The following is a 14053-nucleotide window of genomic DNA, read 5'->3' as shown; positions in this document are numbered from 1 at the left end:
AATTCAAACTCAAGTATTCACTGCCCAGAAAGGAAAAGAAAAGAATACCAATAATTCATAACCCACCACATCCAATATTATACAAAAAAGCCCAACACACTAATCATCATTAATAATTATAACATCTCGTTGCCCCATTTAAATACCTAAAAAAAAAGTTATAACATCTCGAATTCTCAATCAATATAAAAAAAAATTATAACATCTCGATTTGATCTAGTTGTTAGTTAGTTAACCCGCTTAAACAAGTGTGGAAAGTTTAAATCCAGTTTTATGCCTTTAAATAAAATTCAATACTGTGATGGATTAATTTTTGATCTATTAGATTAAGAAATACGGTAAGAAATAAAAAAAAATTATAACATCAATTCTCAATGGGGAGGACTGAAGTGGATTGGGGCCTCTGGGCCTGTGCTTAAGAATTTGGACTGAAAAACTTCAGAAAAAAGAGAGAATTTGGATTTTAGATTTTAGTGTAGGAGATGTGTATCATATTTTTTCTTTTTGTAAAAAGATTATATTCTGATGTGTTGCATCTTATGTGTAAAAATTTAGATGTCTCTATTTCTAATAACAATATGAAAAATTGAGAGAGAACGTATGATCTATAATAACATGAAAAATGGAATATCTCTATAGAAGATATTTATATCTAGATTTGTCCTCAATATAATATCCCTAATGCTTCTTACGATATGTGGGAATTTATTAGTTGTCATCAAGTTCTTAGAAAAATATTTTTTTTTATTTTTAGTGTATATAAAAAAATATTAGTAGTAAAAATAAGAATTTTAAAAAATAAAAAAATTATTTTTAAAAAATTATAATTTATATCTTTTTTTAAAGATTTTTGTTATTTTAAAAAATATGTTTTTAATATAATAAATAAAAAATATTTTATATTATTATATCTAAATATAATTATTAATTAAAAAAATATTTTTATATGACATATTTAAATATAAATTTATTTTTATTTTTTAAAAAAATCTATAAATTTTTTTTTATAAAAATTCACCAAAACAAACTTTAAGTACTGTTTGACTTTTTATGAATGAAAGTTCTCTACGGATGATATTGTATATCAAAATTTATTTTCTCAAATTTATTATCTATGTCACTAATGCTTCTTATAATCTGTCGTTTCACTTTTTTAATAAATGAAAGTTCTTTCTTCTATAAAAAATGATTGAAATTGGCCAAAGTGTTTAGACGTCGACAAATTTTTATTAAGACAATGGAATAAATCCTTTTCTTCTTCAAAAATTTTTATTTAGGCAATGGAATAAATATTTTTCTTCTTCCATATTATTCGTGCATATTTTATTTTTATCTCTCTTATTTTTTTATTCTCTCTTAGTTTTTCAAATTTAATAGACAAGATTATTCTATATAGTAGGAACTTTTTTACTCCATGAAATGTATAAGAATGTCTCTCTGGTCACTATATAGAGTCTGTAGTACCTTGTAATAAATTTATATAGGTTTTAAAAAAATGTTAAATAAATTCACGAGAATACTTTGCGATAGATTTATAGGTCCTTGAAGAAAAATATAGCAAATTACTAAAAACTGCAATGGTGGACCTATATGTGTCTTAGCTTACGGAATGGTATGAAAGATTGATGATAGATAACTCCAGTATTGCAATTTTGCAAAAATCTAGTTGTTTAATTTTTTTTTTTAAGGATTTATTTGGTATTCTTTGAAAAAATTATAAGTTTATCACAAAATTTTTCAAAAATTTACTTGATATTTTATTTTTTAGAAAAACATATAAGTAGTAGTTATACTTAATTAGTTAATTTTGCTTTTGTTTTTTTTATTTAATCCAAAAGTGATGATGAACAAAAAGGCAGCGATGCTTTTTTTCTTTCTTTGATGCCAAATCGGTATGGGAAACGTATTTGTAGGAACCATGTATATGTACATCAATCATACTACGGCTTGATTTGGTAAAGCTTTTTGAAGAGGTATTTGTGCTTTTTAAAAGCTCAAGCTCTTCATTTTGTGTTTGGTAAATAAAAAAGATCATGTGCTTGTGCTTGCAGCTTTTAAAAGAGCGATGTACTTTTGAAAGCACCTAAGATAGAACTTTTTAAAGTTGACTGGTGCTTTTCAAAATTTAAAAATCTAATATAACCCCATATGTTAACTAATTTTCAAATTTAATGCTTGTATTTATGTCTATTATAGTATTTTTAAATTTTAAAAGTTATTTTACCAAATACAATTATTATTGCTTGTGATTATTAAAAGAAATTTTTAATTTAATTTACCAAACATAAATATTACAACTTTTAAAAAGTTATCTTTTAAAAGTTAGCTTTTATAAGCTACTTTTGAAAAGTAAAAGCTTTACCAAATTAAGCCTACATATATACTAAAATAAATCAGCCACTAAAATTAATTATTAATATAAAATATATATTAAAAATAAATTAAATAATATATATTTACACATGAATATATTAATAATTAATTTTAATATTAAAATATCACTTTTGTACGTACATATATACACATACACACTAAATGCCACTAAAATCTCCGTTCATCAAGAAATTAAAACAAAGCTCGCACATATTGATGTGGACGTCACATATATACAACTCTATTATTGATTTATGTGTTATGATGATATAATTATTTGTGTTGGTATTATAGTCTTAGTGATCAACTTTCAACTATCAAACAGCGTCTCATATATAGAGGCTTAATTTACACTTAATTAACGACCTTAATGAATATAAAAATAACCATGGACACATACAAGAATTAGGAGGAGCATGGTTTAAGTATTATTATTTTTTTCTTTTCGTATTCTAGAGGATGTTAGATTATAGATATGGTTTGTTAGTCTCTAATCTCTATCCTGCAAGTATCTGTGTTACTAAAAAAGTGCCCTGCTCTGCTAGGGTATTTTTGGTTATGATAAGATTTTTGTGAATTAATATTTAAAATAGCGTTTAAAATTTGGAGACAGACTCAATTTAACTTTTGAAATTTTAATTGATTCAATTTGAATCTTCAATTTTTAATAAGTGACTCACATTAACTTTTCTATTAATCTCATTTAACGGTGCGCTTACTTGGAACGTTAAGTAACACGTGAGCTTGACATGTGGCTTAATAAAACTTTGCTAACGTGAAAAAAATTTTTTTAGACTCAATTTAACCCCTTTTTAATGAATATAAAACCCTAACAAGTGCCAAGTTCCCAAATTAATATCGTTGTTTGGATGTTGGAGAAGACGATGAGGAGCACCTGCCAAAATTTCGAAAGCTGCAACAGGTCTCATTCACATGGAAGTTTGGGAAAGAATCTAAATCGAGCTAGATCTGGAAAGGTACACTGGTGTGGTTGTGGGATGCGTCCCGTTCTTCGTTGGTCTGGAATAGAAACAAATCCAGAGAGACCATTTTTTGGATGTCCAAACTATAATGTAAGTTCATGAATTGCTTTCTTCTTGAATTTACATCTTCTTTTTGTAATACATGCATAATTTATTTTGTGGTTCTTGTGACAGACCTCTAGGAATAGATGGTGTGGACTTTTTGTGTGGACAAATGGCAAAGAAGAAGAAGACATGACTGACAGACATGAAAATAAAAATAGCATTGAGCATTGGAATATGAATGTGGGTTGGTGGATTAGTGCAATAGAAGCTGAAATTAGAATTTTAAAAGTATGTAATAGTATTTTGAGTTTTTCTCTTATTTTGTTTGTAGTTGTAGTCATTAGCTATGTCTTGGGTGTAGAAAAGTGATGAATAAAATTGAATTAATGTCACTACAATTATGTTTTTTACAATACAAATCTGATACAATTCTGTTTTGTAAATTGTAAGTTGTGACTAAACCTACAAATTCAGTGAGGGTATTACAAATATGTATGATTCTATAAATTAAAAGTTGTGACTAATGCTGTAAAAGTAAAATGGTAAGAATAAACAAGAGATTGATTACAAATCTGCAAATAACAGTAATGAACTAACTTGTCATATATATACCAAATCTCTAAATTGCAAAATAAGTTATAGTAATAAACCTTGAAGCTGATTTCATAGGTCAACCATAGTCATGACAATGACCATTGTAACACATGATAAATCAAGAGTAATGTCTAGAGTATTATCATTACAGACACAAAACAAAAGGGCTATTTAAAAGGTTCCAAAATAAAGTCCTATACAAGATATGACAAAAGACATAAACAACCACTGACACAAATTTCAGCCACAAAATAACCTCAAAACACAACTTCGAATTACATTTATCAAGTCATCCACAAAAGACAATATAATTTAATCTCTATTTCTTCCTTGGTGCTTTGAAACCCGGAATGGAGACAAATTTCATAAATTCTGTAAACTTTGACGCTGTCCCAGAACTAGCTCCTTGCATTGGATCTACACCGGAAGTTGCTCTTCTCTTATGCGGCAGCTTATCTAGCCTTGTGAGTGGAGGTGGAGGTGGAGGCACCTACATGTAATTGAAAATATTTAATAGATGATGAATAAACACATGATATTTTCATAAATGTAATTAATTAATGTGTTATATAATAGTACATGCTCTATAATTTCTGGCTGTGAAACAGCAGGTTGGGTGATGTCAATCTCTGAAGCCTGTGGAGTATCCACAGTTTGTATACCAATAGTTGCCACAGCATCATTGGGTGCATTTGCATTAGCTCCATCTTGGGATTTGAATTTAGCTACAACAGCTACTGCTGCTGCAGCAAGAGCACAGGCAATATCATCAGCTTTTCTATGAGCACAGCTTCTTTTAGTGTGTCATTTAACACCACAGTTAGTACAAGTAAATTCTTTGTAGACTTTCTTTAATTTTGTTGCAGTTTTAGACTTCTTACTGCTCGAAAGTTCCTCATCAGCGTCCTTTCTCCTTTTTTTTCTTAAGGTTTCCTGGCCTTCTCCTAGTTTTAGATACTTGGAGTTTGTTGTATTCAAATTTTTCCCACAGTTCCTCACCCGATATTGGATTTAAGGAATGTATATATGTACTCCTATATGCCTCCATAGTAAACCAATGATGACAAAAGTCTTCAGAATTTTTATTTATTCTTGAAATTGCTGCACATGCATGGACACACGGCATGCCTACAGATACAAATTTTAATTAGTCATAGTCTAAAACTCTTAAATGCCATACGATAAAAATCTTAATTAAGATATCATGTTGGACCTGTTATCTGTCAGAATCTACAAGTGCAGATGCTTTTGCTTAAATCAACTGCCATGTTAGTAGGCCAGCTGTGAATTTCAAATCTTTGGTAGCCATCATCTCCACACCATATAGGTGTCCATTTTTGCGAGTCTTTCCTGATCTTCTGCAGGCGACTATGTTGGATTGGGGGTAGCTTGCCAATATGGTGAGACAATTTTACTTTGATTTTGACAATTGACTTCATTGCAAACATCCGAACCTCCTCTAGTAGTGTTATAATTGGCTTCACTCTGAACTCCTTGATTCTTGAGTTAAATACCTCACAACCATTGTTACAAATGTTGTCTATCTTTGGTCCATGACTGAAAAATGCTCTTGTCCATGACTCTTTAGGCCACTTGTCCAAGTATGTCCATGCTTCTTCATTTCTCCTTTTTAGCCTAAGCATCTTCTGTTTAAACCTGTGGCGAGTAGTTTTCCTAGCACAGTCCCACAACATTCCTCTCAACTTCAACTCCTTCCATTGTTTATTGAAATTCTTCCATAAATGCCATATGCAAAACCTATGGGGAACCATAGGCAATAATTCCTTGACAGTTGGTATCAACCCCTAAACCAAACAGTAAGAACAATTTCACTTTCGTGCCTTATATTGGCCCCTAAAATAATTTTAATGAACTCAAACTGACCTTTGAAATAATTTTAATGAACTCAAATTGACCCTTGAAATAATTTTAATGAACTATTATTGATCCCCGAAAAAAAAAAGATTGCATGTTCTGTGTATTTCAAGTCTATGACAATGTGTGTAATTAATAAAATGCTAACAGTAAAACTAAACATTCCAAATTGAAACAAGTTGAATTTGTACTCTATAAATACTCTACCGTACATAATTCTAATACTAAGTGCCAGTACTAATAACTTTCTACTAATTGCTAGCATGTTTATTTAAAGGTTTAATTACTTTGCGGGTCCCTATAGTTTCACCGAATTTTTAATTAGGTCCCTATATTTTTTTTTCTTTTCAATTGGGTCCCTATGCATTATTTTTTTTTTCAATTTAGTCCTTTTTAACGTTAAACGTCAAAAAAATATTAGTGGATTGTGAAATTACTTGTATACCCCTAGGGACCCAATTAAAAAGAAAAAAAAAAGTATAGGGACCTAATTGAAAATTCAGTGAAATATATGTATTCAATGAAAGATATTTCTATAATCCCTATTTAATGATTCTACGACATGAATGATATTCCTATAATCCCTTTTATTTTGTCACTACCATTCTTTTTTTTATTTATATATAAATTGTACCAAAAATACTTTCTCGTTATTTTTTTTTACTTTCAAAATACCTTATCTTAAGAATATACAAAAAAAAAGTAATGGATAAAATGAAAGAACTTGCATATCACATATGGTAACAAGAACCATTAATAGAGTAATAATTAAAATTGTTTACAAAAACTGATTTCTATATAGTTCCTCAAACAAGAGAACTAATTTGACTGACAAAAATCCAAAAGCAAGTATATTGAAGGCATGGATTTTCCCTATGTTCAAGAATAAGTAATACATATTTTTTCAAGTATCAACAAAAAACAAGACATATAAGGCAATAGTCCAGAATTTTTCTGCACATTCTTGGATTAAACCATGTCAAACAGTATCAACAATCACCCACCAATAATTTTCTGAGGTTCACTCCTCTTCCCATCAGAACGAGATCCCTAAAGGCTGCTTGCTCTAACATAAACTGATATTCCATCTTTGCCATTGCAACTGATGCCAAGTGACGCTCAGGCCGTTGAGAACTAAAAGTAGGTAGGAAATACAATGCATCCTCACACCGTTTTTGCCACAACAAAATATTTTTTTAGAAGATATGATAAATTTTAACATCAGAAAACACACTAAGATTTTTAATAAAAACACAAAAAAGAACTCATTAACTATATAAGAAAATACCTCACTAAATTTTAAAAGCTTTGTTGCTATGGTCGTTGTTTCAAGTAAACCTGCAGTGATTCTTCTGCCAAAATACTTATACAATTTTCCCCAAGCATTGTGCAGCACCTAAAAATTGGTTGAAATAAAATAGTAAAGATAAAACACAACAAAGACTAACACATCTGAATAAACAAATGCAAACAACATTGAAAACATTATTTACAAAATATGTGCAACATGAAAGGTAGATGTAATACCTAATCATGTTAGGAGATTTTATTCGGTCCTAATTTTCTTACCTCTAGATTTGTTTTTAATAGGATTTAGTCCATATAGCTTACCATAAGCATGTGCTAAACATACATAAATATATGAAACTAGACAATTTGTTCTTTGGACTCAGGGAGAAGAAGAATATTTTAACTAACAATAATATTTCCAAGAATCTTCTATATCAGTCAGTGTGCTCAAATAATAAATATTGCAGCAATTAATTAGCCATTAAACATTGTTATAATATTGCAGGAAATACAATGAAAACAGAAATCAACAACAATAAATAATATCATATGAATAACACCAAAGTTTAATTAAAAGACAATTTTCAAAAGCAACAAATTTAGCATTAGGTTACTACCTCATGTTATAAAACACACACTGCTATAATTTTCCTAATTTCGTAGGTATAGTATAATGACTCAGATCAGCTAATTAGATTTATTTGCAACAGTTTCAACTGTCATACGAGAATCAGAGACATAAAGAATTATAGCGCAAGCACCAAGATTCAGTGCTATTTTTCTCTCTATGAATTCTCCAAAATCTGAATCCCATCACTACATTAAACAAAAGAGTAACAGAAACCTAATAAAGCAGCATCATCACAGCAACAACAATCAACAATAAAAAAAATTCATAATCAGCAAAACTAATTTATATGTCAATTCACCAATTAACAAAACCCCTGTATATAAATATCCATATTGTAAACTCTAAACTATTATATCAAAACAATTCAGAAATCAATTCAGAAAATAGGTATTCAACCAATGCCATATTTAAAAAAAATTAACATATGCATAAACATGTTACGTCAAGTTTTAAAAACTGAAAAAAATCAATTTTAATGTCACCTGTTTTGAGACAGATCGAGTACAGGCAGATCAAGGAGAGGCGCGGCGCGGGGATGGGAGGCCAGGCGTGGCGAGGCGCGGCGCAGCGATGTTAGGCGAGGCGAAGCACGACGAGGGCTTGGACGGGCAAACAACGCAGAAGATCGCAGAACAGAGAAACGCAGAACAGACTAGTGCAGAGAGAAGGAGGCGACGGGCGGCCGACCACCAATCGTCCGCTGCAGACGACGCCGGAGATAGATGAAGACCACGGACCGACGCAGGAGAAGGCAGTGGACGCTCTCCAGAGAGCAACTTAGGGCTGGGTAGGTTTTTTTTGGGACAAAATGTCAAGGGCTTTTTTGGTATTTTGAAAAAATACATGTATGTTTAACCAGTTACTCTAACCCAATCATAAGAATATTTGTTTTTTAAATAGAATATTCTGTTATCTTAAACGTTATTCTCATGGTAGGGACTTAATTGAAAAAAATAATTCACGTATAAGGACCCAATTGAAAAGAAAAAAAGTATAGGGACCTAATTAAAAATTTGGTGAAACTATAGGGACCTGCAGAGTAATTAAACCTTATTTAAATATACAGGAAACAAATTATCTAATTAATTCAAGTACTCATAGTTTAAATGACATATATGCTTTCAAACAAGTATGTATAAGTATTCCCTGGAGGGAGAGAAGGTCCTTATGATATGTTAATAAGTCACGTTTAATTTTGAATATAATATGATATATTAAAATCAAACTCTTAATTAAAACAAGTTAAAAATAATAATATAATTAAAACTCTTAAGTACTCTACAATGTATAATTAAAATAAATTGAATTTGTAAACAAGTTGTATAAAGTTCGAGTTTAGAGTACCTTTTACATATCCGATATAAAGCTCTGTTTATCTTGTTCATAGTCACCAAGGTCTTCAAGAAGCAATTCTAGAAACCACCTCCAGTTTTCTTTATTCTCGACATCTACAATCGCCCAAGCAATAGGGTATATATGATTGTTGGCATCCTGTCCCACAGCTGAAAGTATTTGTCCCTCGAAATGTGTCTTTAAGAAAGCTCCATCTAAACCAATCAATGGCCGACATCCAGCCTTAAACCCCTTTTTGCAACCATCCAGACAAATATACATTCTTTGAAATATTAGGTCGCCTTCAACCAGTGGAGTCACTCCAATTTTGACTGTTGACCCTGGATTGCTCTTAAGCAATGTCTCACCATAGTCTCTAAGGCCTCGTTTGGTTCATGTCCATGTCCACTAGAGACATGGACACGGTGAAACGTGTACACTATTTGTTTGTTGAGACACAAAATTTTGATGGACATGGTTACACACAAATGTACATAAAATACATGTATTTTGTGTATCTCCTTCAAGCTGTGACACTGAGACATAATCCATGAGACACAAATTTTTTTAATTTTATCCCTAGTTATTTTTTAAAATTCCAATTTTATCCTTTACCTTAACATCATAACTCTCCCTCTTCTTCTCCAATTCATTCCACCTTCCAACCTCTGTTCTACCCCTGCCTTCTCCTTCCACCATTGTCACCGCCACTACTTCCGGCGTCGCCACCGCCTCCTTCCTTTGTCTGCCTCTCTTCCTCTCTTCTGCCTTTTCTCTCTTCCTCCGCCACTGCCCTCATCTCCCTCTCAGCGTTGTTGTTGTCACCATCGTTGTGCCGCCTCCTTGTCGCCTTCCGTCATCCCATCGTCGTGCCACCTCCAGATCTAACTTGGTTCACCTCTCTTCTTCGTCGCTTGTGTCGATGCCTCTATTGCCTCGCCTTGCCTCTAGATCTACCTTCACCCACCTCCGTTGCCTTTGTTGGTTCGTGCCGACGCTGACGCCTCCGTTGCCTCTCCCTGTGTATAGATCTGTCTTCACCGCCTTCATATCTATTTTTCAAATTGTGCTTGTTTCTTGTATTTTTTTTCATTATTCTTTTTTATTGGATATATTTTGTTCAAGTTTCTTTTTTTTTTCTTGGATCTCTATTTTAATTTTTTATATATAAAAAAATTATTGATTTGATTATTGGCTTAAAGATTTGATATTTCATAGTTATTTAGACTGCGGCTGAAAAATTAATGGCAGTAATGGTTGAAAGCAATGTTGGTAGTGGTGTTGCAGTAATAGGGGTAAATATGATGTTTGGTTGAGATCAATGTGTCTTGTACATCATTACCAAACATAGCAAAAAAAAATTGTGTATTCTGTGTCTATGTCTTACTGTGTATTTGTGTCTATGTATTTGTGTCTCAAAGACACTATCCAAACACTGCCTAAGTCTACCATACTGTGTAGCTGCATCACCATACACCGCATTCCTTGCATCTGTTAAAGCTCTAGTCAAGGAGGACTTGTTCAAATCCAGGTCACATCTCCTCTTGAAATAAGCTACTGCCTTACAATACTTCAAGTTATGGTATTTCCTCAACTTCTTGACTAAGTTCTGAGCAAGCCACTTCTTATTTGCTGTCCTGTTTTTGTTCATTCTAGGACATGCTCATTATTGAACGTCTTTAACTGCCAGTATGTCTCCTCATGGTCCTTATATGCATATGCAACCCATGGACATTTAACTTCTTCATTCTTCCACTTGCAAACTGCCCCCACCCTGTAGCTTTCATTTCTTCTGAATTTTATTTGCCTTCCCTCTTGAATCGTAAAGTCTCTCACAGCTTCCATAAATTCTTGTTTAGTGTTAAATTTCATTCCAACTTGGAGCATCAGCTGTCCAAACCGAGTACCTTGTGAGAATATTGGAAACATGTCATCACTTTCTTTGTCACTAAGTTCATCTTCAGTATCTGGGGGGGTGGTTTAACTCTTCTGATTGCCAAGAGTCTTTTCCATCGGAGTCGTCATGCATTGGATCATAAGCATCATAATGTAAACCATGGTTCTTCCCTAACACTTGTAACCAGTCCACCTCCTCATTAGAGTTCTCCACTACAATTCCATCATCTTCCACTAACACTTTCTCTTTCCCCTTTTCCCAGGCAGACCCTAGTGCATGCTTGAACTTTAAATCCCTCTTTCTTGCTTCAGAAATTCCACCATCAATATCAGAGTCACTTGAGCTTTCAAATGGGTTAGGCCTATATAGGCTGTCCTCTACAGAATCATATGAGTCACTACTACTGCTGGTCTGGTCTCCACCATCCCGACTTTCCACTATTTTACTTACTGATCTAGCAGATGATTTGGTAATAGGTTTGGTCTTGGCAGAATTCACTGAAGTGGATTTGGGTTGAAGCTTATTGGTAGGCTTACTGATTGTGACTTTAGATGATGAGGATTTGTTCTTGGGTTTGGGTTTGTTTGCAGATTTAGATGATGTATGGTTGGTCTTAGCAGTGTTAGATGTAGTGAGCTTTAGTTTGGGTTTAGGTTCGGCCTTGGGTTTGGGTTTGATGTTAGTGGTGGTGGATTTGGTTGAGGTGGGATTGGGTTTAGATAAGTTGTGCTTGGCTAGTAGATTAGGTTAGGCCTAGGTTGGTGATTCAGGTTGGGCCTGGGTTGGTGATTCAGGTTGGGCCTGGGTTGGTGATTTAGGTTGGGCCTGGATTGGTAGATCTCCTTGGGCCTGGACTGTAATACCCGGTCTAACCGAAATTTAGTAAATAATAAGTTAAATAGGAGCGAATATGGTTGGAAGATTTGGCAATTGGAATTTGATAATTTAAATACGATATTTGGATTCAGTGAATTTTTCCGAGTCGGAAAATATAGTTTTCTGCGTAAAAGTGCGCAGTGGAATTTTGACCGGCAGTACCGGCTGAGATCTGTCTGGTATTACAACTGAGGAAATTGATTATGGGTAAATAAGATTAAGAAATGAGGAATTATAATTAGGGAAGGTAGAAATATTTAAAGTGCGATTTAGAGCGCTAATCTTAAAGGTTTTGGCCCAAAATTGGGCCAATGGGCAAAAATAAGTGAACCAGGCCTAAGTGGGCCCAAGACCCAACATATATAAACATTAGTTGTGAGCATTTCAGCTCATTTTACCCTAAAAAGAAGGGTTGGGGCGCTGATTTGAGAAGAGAGAAGAGAAGAGAGAAAACCTAACTCTCTTTGATCTTCAAACCACCATAACTTGAGCTACGGAGCTCCGATTGACGAGCCGTTTGCGGCCACGCGTTGCTCTTCTCATCCTCTACAATTTTATCTAAGTTTGGTGGTGAGTATTTCATTCATCTCTGCCCAGTTTTCGAAATTCCCCACTGTTACACGTTTTTGGGTAGTTAGTGTTGAAATCTTGTGATTTTGGGTGTTTAGGGATACTCCAACATGGATTCTAAGTGGGTTCTATCCCTACTTCATATGGGCTGAGGTAAGAAGTGCTCAAACCCTTGTGATTTGTCATTTTTATGAGCCCTAGGTTGATGTATGTATGTGACATTGGTTATGTTAGTGTATTTGGTGATGTTGGTGCACAATTGGGAGATTGGTATTGCTTGAGGAGCTTTGGTAAGGCTTGAAGCTAAGGTTGGTGAAGAATTCCAAAGAAGAGGCTCAATTGGTTTGGCTACAAGAGGTACGGTTTAAGTTTTATTTAAGTACCGTGTGTTGTGATGAGAATTCCTAGGCTAGATGCCCCTAGGATTAAGTTTGGATTGTGTAAATGGTTGGTGTTAATATGCATAGTTGATATGTAATGTGAATTAATGATTGGGTTGAGAATTGTGTGACCTTGTATGCTTGGCGTATTGAGAATTTGATGTACTGGGTAATGAGTATTGATTTGTGGTTTATGCATTTAAATTGTGAAAATTGGGCCGGAGGCCGTGAATTTTGGGCCGGAGGCCGGAAAGAGGTAAGAAAGGTAAGTCGATGTGTGCATTGTATGATGGAACAAGTGATTGGATGAATTTCAGATAATGAATATATGAATGATTAGGTTGGTTATTGAATAATAAGGTTTGAGAAGTTGAAGTGTGGAATTTGTTAATTTTAGGTGAAATTATGTAGACGAGGTATGTTTGGTTCGGTTGAGATATATTATGTGATCATATATGTGATTATGATTATTGATGCCTTGATGGTATGATGATGCATTAGAGATATGTATGTTGTGATATATGCTTGGAGAATGATTAAGGTTGATTTGTGGGTGAAATCACGTGATAGTGAGTATGATATTGATTACGTATAATGATGGTTGATTGGAAATGGTATTATTGGAAATTGGGATGAGGAAGGATGTATGACATGATATTGTGTTTGTCCTTTAGCCATTTGATTGAGAAGTGTTAAAATGGTTAGATGTGGTTTTGGGAATTTTTGGTAAAGTGTCAATGTGTGAGTTGAGGATGGCTTGATGTGGATTTTGGTACATTTTGATTGATTTCAAAAAGGGTTGAAATTGGCATGTTTTGGTTGATTTTGAAAAGAGTTGAAAATGGCTTGTTTTGAAAATGGCACCTAGTGGTTTTGTATGAAAACATGGTTTTTGGGCATACTTTGACGGGACATAACTTGGACTACGGATCTCTGTTTTGTGCCAAATCTGTTTAGAAATGAAATTGGATCCGGGATGTCCATGCCGTTTGAAGAACGGGTGAAAAATGATTTAAAATGAGAAAGTTATGTCCGTCGGAAGATTAGGGGTTGAATCTGTAAATTCTGCAGCTTTTAACTTAGAAAATTTTTAGCAGAATGACCCTCCACGCGTAGGTGCACTTGGCGCGTACGCGTCGTTCTTCAAGAAGGCACTATCCACGCGTGCGCGTGGTGTGCGCGGGCGCGTCGATGCGCTGCACCAAAT

The sequence above is a fragment of the Arachis ipaensis genome, chromosome B4 (assembly GCF_059453495.1).
Source record: "Arachis ipaensis isolate K30076 ecotype BB chromosome B4, ASM5945349v1, whole genome shotgun sequence".
NCBI classification, from domain to species: Eukaryota; Viridiplantae; Streptophyta; class Magnoliopsida; order Fabales; family Fabaceae; genus Arachis; species Arachis ipaensis.
This window is presented reverse-complemented; position numbering follows the sequence as displayed.